The 12,620-nt window shown below is 43.2% G+C and overlaps 1 protein-coding gene across 6 annotated transcripts in view; it reads left to right on the top strand.

Annotated features, from left to right (window-relative positions):
• Positions 1-6,391: 6,391 nt before the first annotated feature.
• Positions 6,392-12,620, top strand: part of CNOT2 (CCR4-NOT transcription complex subunit 2) — an 80,392-nt gene continuing 74,163 nt past the window's right edge. Inside the window, exon 1 of one of the 6 annotated variants that reach the window (XM_027721936.2) lies at positions 6,392-6,467. The gene's annotated coding sequence lies outside the window, so the exon portion shown is untranslated. Of the gene's footprint in view, positions 6,468-6,936; positions 7,072-12,072; positions 12,151-12,620 lie in introns of those variants that run through there. The other 5 variants (XM_039391324.1, XM_027721937.2, XM_039391323.1 and 2 more) reach the window with 5 other exon arrangements.

Here is a 12,620-nt window from a genome sequence, read left to right as displayed (position 1 = left end):
GTACTCCAGGGGTCTGTCCACATGTGAAACTATCTCCAGGTTTCAGGGCCAGCATGAGACATGAGTGGCTAAGAGCACCACTGGCAAGCTCAGGAAACCTTTTCCAGGCACTACCAATATTCTAATAAGGGAATGAGTTGGCTGACTTGGGCTGCCCAGGCAGCAGTGCTCTTGTGGGTCTTCTGTAGCTTCATGTTGGTAACTTGCTTGAACGGGGCTGAGGCTATGCTGCCAGCGTGCTGCCCAGTGGGACAGTGATACCGGAGTCCTCTGGCTTCTGGTGGGATAGCAGACTGTCACCATCTGATGTAGCCAGGGGTCCTTTGTTGGGCTCATTAACACTTATTCAGGGGAGAGCACATTTTTGGAGATAGGCCTGGCTGTCAATCTTGAAAAACTGTCAAAAAGCAAGAACTAGAATTCAGCACTCTCCAGCCCCCTAGGCTGTTCCCTTCCCCACTTGAGACCTGTCATAAAGGAAAGGAATCATCCTTTACTGTAATTGTTTTCCTCAGGGTCCTGGTTACATGTTTTCTGATCATTTTTTACAAAGCTGTTGTAATCACTCTTTATTCCCAGGCTAACTTTTAATTATGACCATTTTAACCGCTTAAGTTTATGTTTCTATTAACAGAGACTGCAGCTTAACGGAGAGAATGTAGCTCATATTCATTGTAACTACATTAGTTAGTCACGTGGAAAAGTCATGCCAAGGACACCCCAACACCTGGAATAAAACATTGACTGTCTTTTGACAGGATCACAAGTGATGTTCCCCAGGACTCAGTATTTGGGCCAGTTTTGTTTAATGTCTTTATTGATGGTCAGCATAAGGAAATTGAGTGCACCCTTAGTAAATTCACAGATGACAGTATGTTGGGCGGGAGTGTTGCTCTGCTGGAGGGCAGGAAGGCTCTGCAGAAGGATCTGGACAGGCTGGATCGATGGGCTGAGGCCAATGGTATGAGATTCAACAAAGCCAAGTGCCAGGTCCTGTATTTGGTCATAACAACCCCATGCAGAGCTCCAGGCTGGGGGCAGAGTGGCTGGAAAGCTGCCTGGCAAAAAAAGGTCCTGGTTGACAGTCTCAACATGAGCCAGCAGTGTGCCCAGGTGGCCAAGGACACCAATGGTATCCTGGCCTGTATCAGAAAGTGTGTGGCCAGCAGGACCAGGGCAGTGATCATCCCCCTGTACTCAGCACTGGTGAGGCTGCACCTCCGATCCTGTGTTCAGTTTTGAGCCTCTCACTATAAGAAAGACATTCAGATGCTGAAGTGTGTCCAGAGAAGGGCAACAAAGCTGGTGAAGGGTCTGGAGTACAAGTTTGATGAGGAGCAGCTGAGGGAGCTGGGGTTGTTTAGCCTGGAAAAAAAGAGGCTTAAGGGAGACCTTTCCACTCTCTATAGCTACATGAAAGGAGGCTGTAGCCAGGAGGGGATTGGTCTCTTCTCCCAGGTAACAAGTGATAGGACGAGAGATGACCTCAAGTTGCACCAGAGGAGGTTTAGACTGGATATTAGGAAAATTTTTTTCACTGAAAGAGTGGTCAGGCTTTGCAACAGACTACCCAGGGAAGTGATGGCATTATCATCCATGGAAGCATTCAAAGAATGTGTGACTGTGGCACTTGGGGACATGGTTTAGCTGTGAACATGGCACTGTTGGGTTAACTTTATGATCTTAAAGATATTTTCCATCCTAAACAATTCTAGGATTCCATGATTCAATAGTTTCAAATGAGAAATAGCACTTCAGACCAGGCAGCTCTCCAACACTACCAGAAAGCATGACACTGACTAAAGTCTCAAGAACTAAGGGAGGAAGGGTTTCTCTTTCCCCACTGCCATAAATTCCATCTCTCTGGGGATAATGTTGCTTGGGAATGTCAGTCAGCACCTATTCTGGCACTGACTTGTGCCTCTCTAATACTTCCCTCCTCTGGAAAACATATTTCCATCTGCAGCATTATTCTTCTCTTTGTCTGAAAAAAATACTTGGAACTGCTGCTATCTCTAACTCTTGATTTATCCTCTCATTTACTAGCACTCTGGCAGACCTCTTAGTTCCTATTCAGCAATGTGAAGCATCTTATTTTTGGAAAATTTTACATTTTATCTCCTCTTCAGGGTCATATTATTTTCCAGAATTGGCAGACTTCTTTTTAAACTTGGTATTTTTTTCCCCCCAATACTCTGATATAATTAGCACTAAATCAGACACTGAAGGCACTAGAGCAGAAGGCTGAGAAAGGGTTTCCTGATAGTAAAAATATGAAAGGCTGAGATAAAGATACTTCTGCTCCCAATATTCCCTCCTGGAAACTACAAATCCAGCAGATGAGAAGCCATCTGTGTGGATACCTTGTGATGCATTTTAACACTAAAACAGTAATTGAGCTGCACTTCCAGGGCTTCCCTTGCCAGCAGCCATCCCTGGAAATCCCCTGTAGGAGTGAAAGGATAGATAAGGACAGTGCCATGGAAACAGCTGATCCTTTCCTTACCTTTCCTAAATACACTACCAATTGGAAACTAACTTGCAAAAGTCAAACTAACTAACCAAATCCATATAAATCTAAACATTTTATGCTCAATTTAAGTGGTGTAGTAATTAAGAACTATGAGAAAATACAGTAAGAAAATGTGAGGTCTTAGTGTTTTTATTCTTTAAAAAAATGCTTTAACACCTCTTTGTGGCGAGATCTTTAATATTAGGTTTGGTGTGCACTTTGACACACCTTTATCCTTGTGTTTTAGAAATATTTAAAGAATCAAAAAGGCTATACTAAAAAAAAAAAAATCCACCATGTTCTTCTAGAGCAAAGATGAATGCCCAGGAGTGCTGTAACCCTACAACTTTCCAAAGAGAGCAACTGAGAGACTTCTGCACATCATGCAGCAACAAGGATATCAGGGAGAAGCTGCAGCTCCATATTCATGAGTGTCACACAGTTGTGAGTTCAGCAGAAAACAGAAATTTCTGCCTCTTGCAGAAGAGGTATTTATTTTACTGTTTTATCTAATCAAGTGCATCTTGCAATCAATGGGCAGTATCTTCTGGTTCAAGCTATTTCTTCCAAGGGATTTAAACTCTAATCTGAGAAAGGAAAATACAGCCTGTTTCACTACTGCTGAAAAGCTGCCAACCCTTGCTCTAGGTGATTGCTTTGACTGTGTTTGTTTTTCCTGAAGAATACTGGGAAAATATGTAGGTGGGAGAAGGAAGGACTCTTGCTGCGTTCCAATGAATTTTTTGTTCTGTTTAAAAATGGCTTACAAGGTTATTTATCATGTTTTGCCTCTACTCATAATTGAGAATCGTGATCTTACTATGATTAATTTAATTTCATGTTTTGGTGAAGTGGAACAGCCTAACTCTGCCCTGCACATACTCTGGGCAATTCGCCTTCCTTCCTCTTCTGTGGCTGCATTGTCCACATCTTTTGGAGACACCTGGAGTCATCGAGCACCCACAGACTCTCTGGAGCAAAGGTCCAGAAAAACTGCAGAGAATTTCCAGTGAACGCTGAGATCCATAAAGCATTTGGGTATTCTAAGCACACCTGACTCTCTTGATGACCTCTTCCCAAATTTTCCACCCTTTGGAAAATTTAGCCCTCTGTGGGCATTAGCAGAAGCAATAGTCAGCTGAAGTCCAAATGGCTCCTAGACATGTATCACGACTTCAGAACATGCATGTTAAGGCCCCAGCTCTCAAGAACATTAGGTCAAAGGTTGTGTCAAGTGACTTTAACAGCACCACTTGAACTGTTGACTGCAGGGGCCTGCACACACGATCACATGCAGGACAGGTTTTCTGTAGTCATGTTTTATAGTTCATTCACCTGTGCTGCCATAGACAAAAGCTTGCAGATTCACTCCCACAGACCTTACACTGGTTCAAGATGGATGTGTATCAGCCTGTGAAGTAAGTCAAAGGAAAAAAAAGGGACCATTGATTAAATGAGATTAAAAATAACAAATGCATACCTGTTTGTAGACAAAGACTTGTAGGAGGTAAAACAGTACTATATATGGCTCAAAATGGATTAGGAGTGTCCACACATGATTACCAGTCCCTGCATTAAATGGGCTCAGAGCACCTCTTTACTTAAGCAGGTGCAACTATGGGAAACAGGCCTCACCATTGTGGAAAAATGTATTGAATCAAGATTAAAAGTAGCAAACGTACAAACACATACTTGAACACACCCTCTTTAGTGGCTTCAGGGTTTTTTTAAAAACATTAAAACGCTAACTGCTTTCACTTTCTTTAAGAAAACAAATGAGGAAGTCGAATACACAGCCACTACAGCCTGAGTAATGAGGTTGCTCAACTAAACACATCTTTAGGAAGGGCAGGATAAATTTTTTTAATTAACAGAATTTAAACCACAATTTACACACGTTGTGGGTGCTAGGTAGGTAGTTGTATTAAGCTAACCAGTCTAAAAAAATAAATGGTACTTTTTTCCCATTACCTAGCTCTGTTGAACTATACAGGCTTCTAGTCTTATAAATGTTAATTGTTTTGCATGTAAACTGTAATTTTGCAATGGCCAGAGAGATCAGTTCATGTAGATGCAATGACAATGTCAGGTGCTTAGTTCACTTGCATCACACTGTTGAGTACCATCTTAAATGACTTCTCTTTGGGACACTGGAAAAAGAATTAGCTTTTGAAAAAGAAACTCATAATATTAAAGTGTAAAATAAAACATAATGAAGCAAAGTGTTTATAAATGGGTATAAAAGAGTCTGACTATCCAAACGGTTATTTAGCAACACTGCTGATGAATAACATTGTTTATTGTTTTCAGTCTAAAATAACACTGATTATTGTTTTCAGCTTTTATATTTGTCACGTGGTATGAAGAACTGTTTGATTTTTCAGATTGAACAACAAAAGTAGTCCAGAAGTTCACACTCTACTTTAAACAGCATGTCACTTTTGGTGCTTTTAAAATGGTTTGTTTGTAGCAAATATATGCATATTTGAGTCACAAAAGAAAGGTTAACTTATTAGAATAGTAAAACAGTGTTTTCCTGGATGATGTGTATAGACATTCATTTCAGTGACATGGCACTCACGCTCATCATACAATTGAGCTGCATAAAAAGGTGGCAGCATTAAGAAACTGTCCTCCTGTCTTTGGTTAAAGACTGTTCTTTCATCTTCAAAACATGTGTATGTTGACAGACGTGTTACTGTAATACTAATGTTTCTATAATAGTGTTGTGCAACCTACTGAATTCTTAATTCAGTAATTCTAAAAGCAGTTTGAAGGGTCAAAACCAAACCTGAGAAGAAAGCAGACATGAAACTATTGACAGAAACCTGCTATTTCTGGCTAAGTATCACATGCTCATCTTTTTGTTTGAATTATTAAACTTTATGATGATTTCACAATAATATTAAGGTAGAGTGCCATTGTTTTTCTTGATGGAGCAGAAAGCTCACCAATAATGTTGGCCTTGATCCTGTAAACACTTGTGCAAGGCTTAGCTTTTGTACCATTGACAGTCTCATTGAATTCAAGAGGATTATTTGCATTATGAGTGTTTTGTGCATCACTTGTACTTGCTGTACTTGAGCCATTGCTGTAACATTCATGTTTTCAGGGTCGATAAATTGAAAACAAACGCCCAGTTGCATCATCTTGGTAATGTTCTTCCACTTTACTAACACACGAAGTGGATAGTAGGGCCTTCCTCTCCGCTGCTATCACACTGCAGAGAAAATAGGAATTTTCGCACAATTTCCCCCTTCGGGATGTCGTTCTTGACCTAGATCCCCCGCAGGATAACACACAGCCTGCGGTGAAGCCAGGCCTTTCCTTCTGCGCTCTGTAACCCACGGGCAGCGGACAGGCCAGGGCCACGGGGGATGGCACACCCCCTCTGGAAGCTGGGGCGCTTCCAGGAGAGTGCGTCCCCCCGGGTTAGGTCTGCACAGGCCCCCGGCACCCGCGGGGGCGCACGGGCGAGGAGAGGACCGGGGAGCCCTGCTCCGCCCGGACCCCGCTCACCCTACGCCCCGCTTTGGCCCGGCACCCCCGGCCTGGGCGCCACCCTCTCCCCTCACGAAACGGGACCCGGGCCGGGCGCGTCCCCGGCCGGCAGCGCCTCAGCGGTGCCGCGGAGCGCGGCGGGACCCACGGCCTGTGGGCCCGGCCCCCAGCGCAGGGCCGCGTCTCCCGCGGGAGGCGGAGGGAGCGCAGCCGAGGGAGCTGCTCCTTCCTCCTTCCTCCTCCCTCTCCTCCCCGTCCCCCTCAGCCTCTCCGGAGGGCCGGGCCGTTCCGGGCAGTGCGGCGGCGCTGCCCCCGCCCCTCGGCGCTGGCGGCCGGGCCGAGCGGCGGCGGGGTCACGGCGGCGGCCGGGTCAGAGGGTAAAGGTTGCTCCCCCAGCATCCTCCGTGCTGGATACTCAGCCATCTTGGATCCGCGGGACAAGAAAATTCATGCGGTGAGTCCGGCCCCGGCCGCCCCTCCCCGGCCCCGCCGCCGACCGGGGCCCCGCCGCCGTCCCGGCCGCGGCCCGATGCGGGAGGCCCGGGCGGCGGCGCGGCCCGCGGCGGGGTTCGGCGGGCCCGGGGCCGCCCCGCCGGGTTTCCGTTTGCTTTTGTCTCCGAGGGGGAGCGGGGGGGACGCGCGGCGCCCGAGCCGGGGGCGCAGCCGCAGGCCCGGCCCGGCCCGCCACCCCCCGCCCTCCTCCGCGGCCGCGGGCAGTGGCGGCCGCCGGGCGCCGCTCCGGGGTCGGGCGAGGCCGCGGCCCAGCGGTGCCCAGGCCCCGCATCCCCGCGGCCGCCGTTGGCAGCTCGCCCCGCGGCCCTCTCGGCCCGCCCGAACGGCTCCTTCCCGCCGCCGCTCCGCCGGCCGCTCCCGGGCCTCCCCCGTCCCTCCGAGCCGGTCCCCGCGGGGCTGCGCGCCCAGCCGGCCCCCGCCCCTGCCTTCCCTGGGCCCGGCGTCGGGGCAGTGGAACCTGCCGCCCACGGCCGGGGCCGCGCCGGCCCCGCGCCTCGCCGAGCTGCCGTGCGGCCTGCGCCGCGGGCCCCGGGCGGAGAACGGCGGTGAGGCGGGGGTGCTGCTGGCTGTCTTTCTTCTGGAAAATATTTTTTTTTAGCTTGCGCCTGTTCCACTCTCTTCCTGGCGGCGGTTAAGGCGGTGTGTAAACAGGTTCTGGTTTTCCCTCGGACGTGTTTGTAAAACAAACTTGAAAGGGACCGAGCGCGGCCGCCAGAGGAAGGAGCCGGCCTTCCCCTGCCCGCCGAGGCGGCGGTGACAAGCTCTGTCGTGAACCTGGCCCGTGCTGGGGGAGGAGGTGGCACAGGGTGACAGGTTAGGGATGAGACAGGGACAGTAGAGTGGTGCGGAAAGGTGCAAGAGTCAGTGCTGGCCATCCAGTTAGTGTATGTGTGCTCCTGGTGAAAACAAGGTACCATCTAATGGGTATTTTCGGTTTTAGGGTGGGCTTGTTTTTGTGAAGTTGCAGGTAACTTTATTTTGGAGGCCCTGTAATGTGGGAAAATGAAAACACGCTTGTGTTAAGTATAGTAGCTTCTGCTGCTGATCCACATCTAACAGAAGCACGTTTTTATTTCTGCTGTCTGTTTTATCAGGCAGAAAGTTGTTTCCAACTTTGCACTCTTTTATCCCCAGGGGAAGATTAGAACTTTCTGTGTCTCCTTCATGTATATATATGTATATATGTGTGTGTAACTTGTAGTGTGTGCAGGAGACATTCCTGTATGCCTGCACGGCAGCAACATCTGGTGCTGGTGACTGGCTGCTAGTCTTAACTCTTCAGCTGGGGGAAGGGAGTTTAAGATGATCAAACCTGCTGTCACATTAGTCAGTCAAGACCTTTATGTTCCTGGAAACTTGGATGTGTTTCAGACTGTTAAGACTTGTGAAGACCTGCAAGAACAAAATAATTGTTGAAGTTTATATTGCAATGACATATTTGTTTGGACCTGGGAGAACAGTTGTGTGTGTGTTGATGTACTTTGAGTTCTCTTATAGTGACACCTTAATAGAATGCAACTTGCAAGATTGAGTTTTATGATCTGGAACATGATGTGTCCTATGCCTTTTGCTTTTCTTTTTGCCCCCAAATTCCACTGTTGTTTATGTTGAGAATTCAGCTGGCATGCTAAACTTCAAGGCGTTGACTGCTTCTGATTTTAGAAAGGGATTTGAATACTCACTATCAAGAGCTGACTGGCTTGACTTGCAAGTGTATTTCCGTTTCACTTTCAGGAAGCTGTTGATAAAGCTAAGAGTGTAGTATTAGATAAACCTTGTCTACACATCTCTTCTAGAAACTTAATATTGCTGTCAAAGCAGTCATTGTTATTGCAACCTGTTCATGTGTAAGTTCTATCAACAAATGAAAGAAAAGCCCTTGGCTAAAATAAAGACCTCAGAAATTTATAAAAAAAAAGAAGTTGAATTCTCTTTAGGAGAATCTCATTTTAGAGAATTGTTATTCAGTGGAAAAAATAGGGCAGTGTCCTGAAGCTGGATGCTAAAAACCAGTCCCATAAATGGCTGTTTTCACCTGAAAATCGTGGTCTTTACCTCACTCACTTCATACAAAAATTCTAAGTGCCCGCGGTGATAGATCTCAGAAAGGATTTCTGCTATATTTGCTGTATTTCTGAATGCATTTCTGTTTAGATAGAGATTAGCTTTGAAATTAGGAACATTATTGCTTTTTTAGCCTCTACTGTAGCTTTCTTAAAAATTACACTAATTTTCATGTTGGTGCAAGGTCTGTCATAGAGTAATTGCAAAGTTGTAACCTCATTACAGCTTTAAAGCAGCCTTGTGTCATAACTTTGTTTATTCAGAAATGTTTTCCACCTCCTTCTTTTTATTGACTGAAGAAGTGAATAGAACTTAAAAATACACCATAGTTGAATTAAAATAGAGGTTTCTTGCACCTGGCTATCTGTCTTGATCTGGAAACTGAAGAGAAGCATTGAATGGCTTGTTTTCCTATGAGGTAGCATAGAAAGTGTGCCAAGTACAGAATTTTGTTCTAAAGGAAGTGGACCCTTGTAGTTAACTTTTTAAAATTATGTCTTCCCTTAAAGCTATAATTTGACTGAATACAGATTTTTAAAAGGCACCTTAAAAAAATATGTTCCCAAAGAAAAAAAAAATAATTCTTAAATTCTTGGAAGAATACTTGCTGTATTTGTTGTGTGTGTTTCTAAATGTTAGCTTAAATGAAAGCCCTATGCCAGTTTCTATAGAAGTAGTTAGTCAAACTAACATTTTTTTACCATAGATTTAAATGATTGTTCTCTAAGTGATACAGTTTTTCTCATTTTAAAAATTATTATTAATACAGTGTATATTTGGATTTCAGCATTTGCTGTCAAAAGCTTAGAAGTTCCATTTAGGTGAACTTTGCTTCATCTGGGCTTTTGAGATATAAATAAATAAAAAATTGTAAGTAAACATTCTGCTATACAAGCTAATATTTTTACTTGAAATTTATCCTGATGTCTCAGATGCACTGAAGTGAGCAGTACAGCCTGTTTCAGTTGTGTTTCCTGAATCATTGGCCTTTTTTTTTGTTTTTCTTTGCAGATGTGCTTTAGCACATAGGTGCTGTGTTTGTGTGTGTTGGTTGGTCTCCTGACTGGGGTTCCTGTAAAAGCATTTGAACACTTGAAATTTTGTGTGTAGTCTCATTGACTTCAAAGCACCAATACTCATATGTTAACTTTTTGCTTGAGAGTTTTCGTGATGGATGCTGTATGATGACAGCTAACTCTGCTTTTATTGAGCATTATAACTGCGTAGGAAGAATTGTGTCAAATGAAAATACTCACAGTAGGATATTTTAAATTGTCCTTATGAAATTATTTTGGTTTCGGGGCAGGTGTGTGTATACGAGACATGGTCTGTGCTGATCAGCACAAGATTTTTATATAGGATTGAAAATCTTTGCATTCATATCCGTAAAAATGAAAAAAAAGAAAAAGGCAACCCCCCAAAACCTCAACCATAAAATGTTCTGATTGCCCAAAGATGTTACTGAGACCCTGTAATTTGTCTTGAGATAGCATTGGTTATCAGTAGCGTTAGAGAAAATATGTGCATTATTCTTTACCCTTGACTTGGTTGCTCTGCCATCCGATTGTTCTTTGCAGTCGTAATATGTTTAATTTCACAACTCTCTACGTTTCCTATGAGAATTCCTTTCAGATTAGGCTGGTGGGTTAAAAATTTGATTATAATGAAGACCTTTTTCAGACACATCCTTCTCTTGTTGAATTGCAATGCAAGACTTGTTGACCAGAAATTTAGTAGCAAGTAAACAATTGTTTCTTCCTGTTTTCATTTTGATTTGGGATAATTCTTGGGGGGGTTATTTTTCAGTATCATTTTATGCACTTGAGGTGGATCAATGATGTTTGAACACAGTTGGCTGAGGTCAAGTTATTTGTCAAAAGGTATAGTTTATTTAAACTGAAAACTAGTATAACATGCTGCTGTGTTTGTGGTACATAAAATGGAAACTCCAACTTTGCATTACTCGTGCTGAGCAGGCAGTAATCCAATGGGTAGAGTTGGATTGTGCTTTCTGTCATTCTGAGTTACATACTGAAGTGATGGTTAAGTCATTTAACCAATTTATAGCCAAGTTCTAGTCTGTAGCAAGAGGATAATGGTTTCCTGTGTTTTACTCGTATGGTTCAAGGCTTCTGTGGAACTAGGTACCAGTAGCAGTTCAGGTATATAGTTAGGGAAAACAATATTAAAACCCCTGAAATGACCAAAATAGCAATTGGGTTGTTTGTCCTTACGTGTTTCAGAATAGCACGTCCACAACATTTTCATTACAATCTAAATATGTCTGCATTTGGGAACAATAGCAAGGAGTTTCCAGGCACCAAAAAGTAGCAGTAGGACTAATTACGGCCAACTATTTTGAATTATAAAATGTTCATGTTTAGATTTGTAGTCAGCTTCTTGGCAAACAAGTTTTTTTAAGGCTGTCTCTGTAACAGAGGCAATGATAATGTAATATCATATATTATCTTTTCTGTCAAAGGGTTGTAGGACGATGCTTGTCCTGGTGTAAAAAGAATAACTAATGCTTCTGTCAGTGGACTGTGTACTTGTCATGCAGTCTATATGACTGTGTGAGTTTTTGCTTTGAGCTTCACTAGAACAGTACTTTTCCCCTTCCAGCCTACTAAAACCTTGCATTGTTTGTGGTAGAATGACTATTCCTTGTAAGTATTTTTAATGCATTTTTTGTTTTAATTGCAAAAACTATTCGTGCAAAGGAAATGTTGCCAGAGAATTATAATGATGGAAAAAAGGTCTGCCAACCTTCTTTCTGTTGCTCTACTGTGAAGGGGACTTGTTTGGGTATATGCTTGGAGCCTTTTACCATTCAGTAGGGATGAGATTTGTGAGAAAGTACTTGTTGCATATAAATATTTATTTTTTAAAAAAGGTATGAAGCAGGAAAATAGCTGTGAAGCAGGTATTATATGTAAAGACTAAGTAGGTTAAAAAAACGTATGGAAGAAGGTCTTCTCTCTTCTTGAGTGTTTCTACCATGTGTTGTGATGTGGAGAAGTGGGAATTGGAAAGGTTTTCAAAAAGAAATCAGCTGTACGCAGTGTCAACTTTTGAAAGACTAATGAGATGATGAGCAATTCTGAATGTTAAAGTACCTTGCAATATGGTGTCCACCTGTAAAACTGTTTGACGTAAAAAATCTTTTTTATGAGATGTTTGATTACTTTGTGTCAGTACTGCTCTTGATACTTCACTGTGTGGTGTACCTTTTCCAACATGCCAAAAGCACCATCATAAGGTAGAAGGGTACCTTATGTTAAAATCTTAATTTTTGGATTATTTTCTGGATGTGGATGCACATTTCTAGTAAGTTGATCAAGATCAGATTGACTGAGATCAGCAATACACATGAGAATGAGTCAGTATTACTTTTTATTTCATGGTGCAAACTGAAGTAAATTCAGGTTCCTTTGCTACTGTGATATGGAGTTAATTTTTTTATTTTTTTTTTTAGGAAACTTTGGCATTTTCAGGATGATACGTTTTGGACAGTAAATACTTGTTTTCTTCCCCCCCCAGTTTCATGAAAGTTCAGTTAGGTAAGAACATAAATGCTGTGAGACATTTGTGATGAAACAGGGAATATCCAAATTTCTTGCAAGGATAAAGTATAGTTTTCAAGAAATCACTGCTCTTCTGTACTTTCCTTATCTCAGGTCGGTGCATATTGTGACTACCAGCAGAATATGCTTGATGGCAAGTAGTATTATCATAGCAGTTTAATTAGGAATTTGCAAACTGTTGATATTATCTGTAATCCAAATCTTTTAATTGTTTCCAAAAGATATAGAACTAGTTTAAATGACTTCTTTTTTAAAGCATCTGGCAGTTCTTTTGCGGTCCTCAGTGTAGATTCATTTCAGACTAGTCTGAATTAGTTTATATAGCGAAGTTTGACAAGTCTTGAAAACTGGGATGGCCAAGTGTAGGTCTGGTTGGTAACCAGGAGTGTCTCACTGAGAGGAGGCATCTTTAACTGCCCCTGAATTGTGCAATCCAGTGTTCAGCT

This window comes from Pipra filicauda, unplaced genomic scaffold, assembly GCF_003945595.2.
Source record: "Pipra filicauda isolate LSUMZ 115617 unplaced genomic scaffold, ASM394559v2 scaffold93_size3172892_pilon, whole genome shotgun sequence".
Classification (NCBI taxonomy): domain Eukaryota; kingdom Metazoa; phylum Chordata; class Aves; order Passeriformes; family Pipridae; genus Pipra; species Pipra filicauda.
This window is presented reverse-complemented; position numbering and strand designations above follow the sequence as displayed.